Source organism: Ursus maritimus, unplaced genomic scaffold, assembly GCF_017311325.1.
Source record: "Ursus maritimus isolate PB19 unplaced genomic scaffold, ASM1731132v1 scaffold_1, whole genome shotgun sequence".
Taxonomy (NCBI): Eukaryota; Metazoa; Chordata; class Mammalia; order Carnivora; family Ursidae; genus Ursus; species Ursus maritimus.
In genome coordinates, this window is record NW_024423343.1 from 71,097,887 (window position 1) to 71,106,804 (window position 8,918).

An 8,918-nucleotide genomic window follows, 5' to 3' on the forward strand; every position below is an offset into this window, starting at 1 on the left:
GGCCCTGCCTGACCAGAAAGTTTGGCTAGAACACTTGGAAGTTGCATAGCCCATATTCTCAAGCAGAGAGTATGCAGGCAGAGCCTAAACAGCAATGCAAGGGGGCCTGTTTAGCCAGGAGCTTGGTGGGGGGCGGGGGGGGTAGTGTTGCCTTGAGTCAAAACCACAAATAAAGAGCCTTATTGGCCTTGGAGCTGGTTCTCCCACTATATCCAAGTATGGGAACTTATTCATTGCCCTGTCTATTGCTGAATACATCTTTCAGCCTACCCAACCAGGGAACCTAAATGGAGCCACAGAAAGCTGATATCCCATTCAACAGTCCTGCTTACAGTAGCACTTGAACGGAACACAGCCTGTGGCTTTCCCCATCTGTAGAGCACATTGGTGGCCTTGACTAGACAGGGATTCAGTCAGTTTCCCTGCTTAGTGGGGAGTCAGTTTCTCCCTCTCCTTCTGTTCCTCCCACCTGCTCATGCTCTCTAACACATAAAAAAATATTTTTAAAAAATGGTAAAAAAGGAAACAAAATAGGTCATTTATATAATAAGGGGCCAATCCATCAAAAAGATATAACTATTATAAATACTTACACACTCAACATCAGAGCACCCAAATATCTAAAGCAAAAACTAACCAAGATAAAAAGAGAAATAAACAGCAATATGATAATAGCGGGGGTGTTAAATCCTACTCTCAACAATGCATATAACAATCAACAAGGAAATAGCAGATTTGATCAACACTATAGACCAAATAGACTTAACAGACATATACAGTACATAAGTCTAATAATATCCAACAATAACATATTCATACAATACAACAATAGCAAAAATTATTCTCCTCATGTGCACATGAAACATATTCTAGAATGGGTTGTATGTTAGGCCACAAAACAAGTCTTAGCAAATACAAACAGTTTAATCATACCAAGTATCTTGATTAACCACATGGTATGAAACCAGAAATCAACAATAGCAGTTAAACTAAAAGAAAACATGGAAATTAACACTCCCCTGTATAATCAATCTCCAAAATACTTTGAGACAAAGGCAAAGAGCTAGACATGTGAAGAAACAAAGAAATAAGTCTAAATGAATGATCAAGAAAAAAATCAGAGCAAAAGAATGAAATGAAAAGGAAATAAATATGACTGATAAGAATTCAAAGTAATGGTCATAAAGACATATGCTAGACTTGAGAAAATAATGGATAACTCAGTGAGAACTTAGAGAAAACATATGCAAAAGAAGTGGTAAGAGGTAATAAATCTAATAACTGAAAGAATACAGTAGAGAGAAAACCCCCAGCATATTAGAGGATTCAGAAAAAAACAGTGACCTAGAAGACACAGTGAAGAAAAGCAACCAAGCTGAACAGCATAATGAAAAAAGAATAATAAAAAGAACAGGTTAAAAGAACTCAGCAACATCAACAATCATAACAACACTTGCATTATTGGGATTCCTAAAAATAAGAGAAAGAGAGAACAGAAAACTTATATGAAGAAGTAATAGATGAAAACTTCCATAATCTGCAGGGAAAAAAGACATTCAGGAAGAAAGCCCATAACAACATGAGCCCAAAAGAGAACACACTAAGCCATTCATGATAACAGTGTCAAACTTTAAACATATAGACAGAATTTAATAAGCAATAAGAGAAAAATGTGACATACATAGAAAAGCTATCAAATGATTTTTTTAATGGAAATTTTGCAGGGTAAGAAGAAGTGACACGATATATTCAACGTGCTGAACCAAAAAAATTCTACAAGCAAGAATGCTCTACCGGCAAGGTTGTCATTCAGAATTGAAGGAGAAATAAATCATTCCCCAGACAAATAAAAGTTAAAGGAGTTCATCGACACTCTATTGACCTTCCAAAAAATGTTAAAGGGTCTTCTTTAATGAAAAAAAAAAAAAAAAAAGGCCATAATTGCAAGCAAGAAAATTATGAAAGGAAAAAAATCATGAGGAAAAGCAAGCACACAATAAAGGTAGTAGAATAATCATTTACGAAGCTAGTATTAAAATAAATAGACAAAAACAGTAAAATCAGTGGTATGTGAGAGACTGGTGGTGGGCGCTCACAAAGTAAAGATGTAAAATATGACAACCTACACAGAAAATGCAGAGGAGGAGAGTTTTACTCTTTACAAAGTTCTTTAGAACATGTTTGAACTTAAGTAACGGTCAACTTAATATCGACTGCTGTATACTTAGAACGCTGTATATGAACATCATGGTAACCACAAGCCAAAAACCTGTCGTAGACACATACTGAATAAAAAGGAAGCTAAGTAGAAGACTAAAAGTCATCAGTCACAAGGAAAGAGAGAAAGAGAAAAAGAAAGGAACAGAGAACTACAAAACAACCAGAAAGCAATGAATAAAACGACAAGGGTGTACACACCTATCAACAATCACTTTAAATGTAAACGGTCTAAATGCTTCAAGCAAAAGCCATAGGGTGACCAAATGGATAAAAAAGCAAGTCCCATTTATATGCTGTCTACAAGAGACATACTTCCCCCTAAAAACACACACAGAAAGTAAAGGGGTGGAAAAAGATATTCCATGTAAACAGAAGCAGAAAATGAGCTGGGTAGCAATACTTCTATCTCACAAAAGAGACTTTAAAACAAAGACAGTAACAGGACACAAAGAAGGGTGCTACATAACATAATGAAAAAGGGATCAATCCAACAAGGGGATGTAACACTTGCAAATATCTATGCACCCAACACTGGAGCATCTAAGTACATAAAGCAAATATTAACAGACATAAGGGGAGAAATTGACAGCAATAATGTCAGGTGACTTTAGCACCCCACTTACAGTTGAGGATAGATCACCCAGGTAGAAAATCAATATGGAAACAGTGGCTTTGATCATCTGGACCTAACCTTTATGCAGAACATTCCATCCAAAAACAACAGAGTACACATTCTTTTTCAAATGCATCTGGAACATTCTCCAGGATAGATCATGTGTTAGGCCACGAAACAAGTCTCAATATTAAGAAGACTAAAATCGTATCAAGCATCATTTGTTCAAGCACAATGATATGAAATTAGAAATCAATTGCAAGAATAGATATGGTAAGAACACAAACACACGGAGGCTAAACAACATGCTCCCAAAGAATGAATGGGCCAACAAAGAAATCAAAGTGGAAACACACGGAGACAAGTGAAAATGAAAACACAATGGCCTCCAATCTTTGTGAAGCAGCAAAAGCACTTGTAAGAGGGAGGTTTATAGCCTACTTCAAAAACAAGAAAAATCTCAAATATACATCCTACCCTTACCTAAAAGGAGCTAGAAAAAGAATAAGCAAAGCCCAAGCTAGAAGAAGGAAGAAAATAATAAAGATTAGAGCAGAAATAAATGAAATAGAGACTAAAAATATAATAGAACAGATCAATGAAACCAAGAGCTGGTTCTTTGAAAGGATAACCAAAATTGATAAAACTTTAGCCAGATTCATCAAAGAAAAAAGAAAAAGAATAGGAAAGGAAAGGTATGAGGGGTGGGTGAGGAGACGGAGAGTACTCAGATAAATAAAATCAGAGATACAGCGGAAATAGCTACAGACACCACAGAAACACAAAGGATTTCAGAGAACATTATGAATGTTATATGCCAACCAACTGGACAACCTAGAAGAAATTAATATATTTCTAGAAATATGCAGTCTTCTAAAACTGAATCAGGTAGAAATAGAAAATCTGAAGAGAGCAGTTAGTAACAATGAAATTGAATCAGTTATCAAAAAATTCCCAACAAACCAAAGTCCAGGACCAGATGGTTTCATAGGTAGAAACCAATCATTTAAAAAAGATTTAATACTTATTCTTCTCAAATGATTCCAAGAAACAGAAGGAGGAAAACTTCCAAATTCATTCTACAAGGCCAGAGTTAGCCTGATACCAAAACCAGAAAAAGACAGTACAAAAAAAGAGAACTACGGGCCAATATCTCTGATGAACATAGATGTAAAAATCCCTATTAAATATTAGCAAACTGAATTCAACAATATTTGAAAAATTCATTCATGGTAACCAACTGAAATTTATTTCAGGGATGCAAGGATGATCCAATATTTGCAAGTCAATCAATGTGATACATCACATTAATAAGGGAAAGGATAAAAACCATATGGTTATCTCAATAGATGCAGATGTATTTGACAAAATACAACATCTATTCATGATAAAAACTCTCAACAATGTGGGTTTAGAGGGAACATACCTGAAGATAATGAAGGCCCTGTATGAAAACCCCACAGCCACCATCATATTTACTGGTGAAAAACTGACAGCTACTCTCTAAGATCAGGAACAAGACAAGGACTTCCACTCTCAGCACTGTCACTATTTGCAGAGAGCATGATATACCTAGGAAATCCTAAAGACACCACAAAAAAGTGATTAGAATGGATAGATGAATTCAGTGAAGTTGCAGGCTACAAAATTAATATACGAAAACTGGTTGCGTTTCTATACACTAATAATGAAGTAGTAGAGAAGTTAGGAAAACTCCATTTACAATAGTACCAAAAAAGAATAAAACATCTAGGAATAAACTTAACCAAGGAAGTGAAAGGGCTACATTCTGAAAACTATAAAACATTGATGAGAGATATTGAAGACGACCAAAAGTAAATGGAAAAGTATGCCATGTTCATGGATCGGAAGAATCGATATTGTTAAGATGTTTACTACCCAAAGCAATCTACAGAATCAATGCAATCCCTATCAAAATACCAATAGCATTTTTCACAGAACTAGATCACATCATCCTCAAATTTGAATGGAATCACAAAAGAACACAAATAGCCAAAGCAATCTTCAGAAAGAACAAAGCTGCAGGTATTGTAAACCCAAATTTCATGATATACTACAAAGCTGTAGTAATCAAACAGTACCTTACTGGCACAAAAATAGACACATAGATCAGTGGAACAGAATAGAGAACCTAGAAATCAACCTACTCCTACATGGTCAATTAATCCATGACAAAGAAGGCAAGAATATACAACAGCAAAAAGACTTTTCCCTCCCCCAATAAACGCTGCTGGGAAAACTGGTCAGCTACATGCGAAAGAAACAAAACTGGGCCCTTTCGTTACGCCATACCCCAAAATTAACTCAAGGTGGATTAAAGACCTTAATGGGATACCTGAAACCATAAAACTCCTAAAAGGAATAGAGGCAGTAATCTCTTGGCCATTGTCCTTAGCAGCATATTTATGGATATGTCCCTTTAGGCAAGGGAATCAGAAGTAAAAATAAACTATGGTGACTACACCAAAATTGAAACTTTTGCATGGAAAAGGAACCCATCAACCAAACACAACACCAACCCAGTGAATGGGGGATGATATTTGCAAATGAAATATCTGATAAGGGGTTAAGATCTAAAACACATAAAGAACTTGCACAACTCAATGCTAAGAGAACAATCCAGTTAAAAGGTAGGCAGGGGACTGGAAGAGGAATTTTTCCCAAAATGACCTACAGAAGGCTATCAGACACATGGAAAGATGCTCAACCTCACTAATCCTCAGGGGAATGCAAATCAAAACCACAATGAGTTATCGCTTCACACCACTCAGAATGGCTAGTATCAAAAAAGACAAGAAATAAGTGTTGGCAAGGATGTGGAGAAAAGGGAGCCCTCCTGAACTATTGGTGGGAATGCATATTGGAGCAACCACACCAGAACACAGTATGGAGTTTCTTTAAAAAACTAAAAATAGAAATAACATATGATTCTGTAATTCACTACTGGGTAGTACCCAAAGAAAGCAAATATATGAAATCCAAAAAATATATAAAAACCATCCCATGCTTATTGCAGCATTATTTATAAGAGCCAAGGTATGGGAGGAACCAAATGTCCATCAGTACATGAATGGATAAGAAAATGTGATACACACACAAATGGATTATATCTCAGCCACAAAATGAAGAATGAAATCTTGCCATTTGCAAGAAAATGGATGAATAGGGTATTATGCTAAATGAAATGAGTTAGAAGAAAAATGTTCAGTATCATATGATTTCATTTATATGTAAAATCTCACAATCAAATGAATAAACTAAGAAACAAAAAGCTGCACAGATCCATAAAAACAGAGAACGAGTTGATATTTGCCAGCATGGAGGGTTTAGGAGATGGGCATAATGAGTGATGGAGAATGAGAGAGAGAGGCTTTCAGTTATGGGATGAATGTGTCATGGGAATGAAAGGTACAACATATGTAATATAGTCAATGCTATTTAAATAGTTTTGCATTGTGCCAGATTGTAGCTACACTTTAGGTGAGCATAACTTGTAGTTTTCTTTTTTTTAAAGATTTTATTTATTTATTTGACAGAGATAGAGACAGCCAGCAAGAGAGGGAACACAAGCAGGGAGAGTGGGAGAGGAAGAAGCAGGCTCATGGCAGAGGAGCCTGATGTGGGGCTCGATCCCATAACGCCGGGATCACGCCCTGAGCCGAAGGCAGACGCTTAACCGCTGTGCCACCCAGGCGCCCCAACTTGTAGTTTTCAAATCACTATGCAATACACCTAAAAGTAATGTAAGAACACACATTATTTATACATATATATCATATATATATTAATATATATTATTAATATTATTAATATCATTTATATATATATATTAATCAGGAGAAGGAGAAGAGATGGCGGAGGAGTAGGGGACCTTTTTTCAGCTGGTCCCCTGAATCGAGCTGGATATCTACCAGATCATCCTGAACAACCACGAAATCAGCCTGAGACGCAGGAAGATACATCTGGACCTCTACAAATGAACATCTCCAGCGCTGAGTATTGAGGTACGAAGTTGTGAGCCATGAATCCGCGCACAGATATCGGAAGATAAACGGAAGGAGGAGGGAGCCGAGGCACTTGGGCTTCAGGAAGCGGTAACCACCTGCACTGGGGAGGTGGCTGGACTCTCAGACTGGCACCCCCGAGAGAGGAGACTGAGACCGTGAGCCCGGGAACGTGCCTGACCAGACTGAAAACCTGAGCTCCAGATCGCTCACTGGAACTGGACTGATACTGGGAACTCGGGAGTACGCATGACCAGACTGAAAACTAGCGCTCAGGAGCGCGTGAACCACACTGAAACAGGCAACTTGGGAGCACGCGCGGGAACCGGGACGGCTGGCAGTGTTAGAAGCACAAAGGACAGAGACCTGCCAGCCCTGGAAGTGAGGGCTGGGAGAGTGGCTGTGGGATGCACAACCCGGGACGCTGCAGGGTTTTTAGCATCACCGGCAGAAACAGAGTTAGAGTGGCCAGGAGAGCTCAGTGGAGAGTGGACTGCGATCTCTCTGTTCTGAGACAGAGGCTAGGATTCGGCCACTGCTGCTCTGACTCTCAGAAGAGTCACAGAACTGCCAGGGAAAGCCGCCAAGAACAAAAGCCCAGAAATACCAGCTCACATTGTGCCCATCCCCATCCCCCCTCGCAGGGGACGGGGCAACTCTACTCCAACAGGGTTGCCTGAGTATCGGCACAGCATGCCCCTTCCCCAGAAGGCAGGCTGAAAAAATCAAGAAACCCACATCCCTAAGGTCCCTATAAAACAAGTGCACATTGCCTGGGTCCTGGTCAATAATTTGGGCTCTGGGCATCCCTGTAACCTCTCCTCATCAGAATGACCAGGAGGAGGAATCTTCAGCAAAGAAAGGAGACAGAGACTGTGGCCTCTGCCACAGAACTGATGGATATGGATATAGCCAAATTGTCAGAAATGGAGTTCAGAGTAACAATGGTCAAGATGATGTGTTGGCTTGAAAAAATATTAATGAAAACATTAACAAGAATATAGAATCTCTAAGGGCGGAAATGAAAGCGAATCTGGCAGAAATTAAAAATGCTATGAATCAAATACAGTCTAATTTGGATGCTCTGACGGCCAGGGTAAGTGAGGCAGAAGAACGAATTAGTGAATTGGAAGATGAGATGATAGAATAGAAGGAAAAAGTGGGAATTGGCTTAAAAAAATCCAATCTCAAGAATGTAGAATACAGGAGATTACTGACTCAATGAAACGTTCCAATGTCAGCATCATTGGCATCCCCGAGGGGGTGGAGAAAGAGAGAGGTCTAGAAGAGATATTTGAACAAACTGTAGCTGAGAACTTCCCTAATCTGGTGAAGGAAACAAGCATTGGTGTCCAAGAGGCAGAGAGGACCCCTCCCAAGATCAATGAGAACAGACCAACACCACGTCACATAATAGTACAATTAGCAAATCTTAGATCCAAGGATACAATTTTGAAAGTGGCCAGGGGGAAGAGAATCCTCACCTACAGAGGGAGGAACATCAGAATAATGTCAGACCTATCTACAGAGACCTGGCAAGCCAGAAAAAGCTGGCAAGACATATTCAGAGCACTAAGTGAGAAGAACGTGCAGCCGAGGATCCTTTATCCAGCAAGGCTGTCATTCAGAATGGAGGGAGAGACAAGGACATTCCAAGACTGGCAGAAACTGAAAGAATATGTGACCACCAAGCCAGCCCTACAAGAAATATTAAGGGGGGTTCTATAAAAGTAAAAAGACCCCAAGAGTGATACAGAAAATAAATTTACAATCTATAGAAACAAGGACTTCACAGGCAGCATGACATCATTAAAATCATATGTCTCAATAATCACTCTCAATGTGAATGGCCTAAATGCTCCCATGAAATGCCACAGGGTTGCAGATTGGATAAAAAGACATGATCCATCCATAGGCTGTCTACAAGAGACTCATTTTAAACCTAAAGATACATCCAGACTAAAAGTGAAGGGATGGAGAACCATTTTTCATGACAACAGACGTCAAAAGAAAGCTGGGGTAGCAATTCTCATATCAGATAGATTAGATTTTAAACTAAA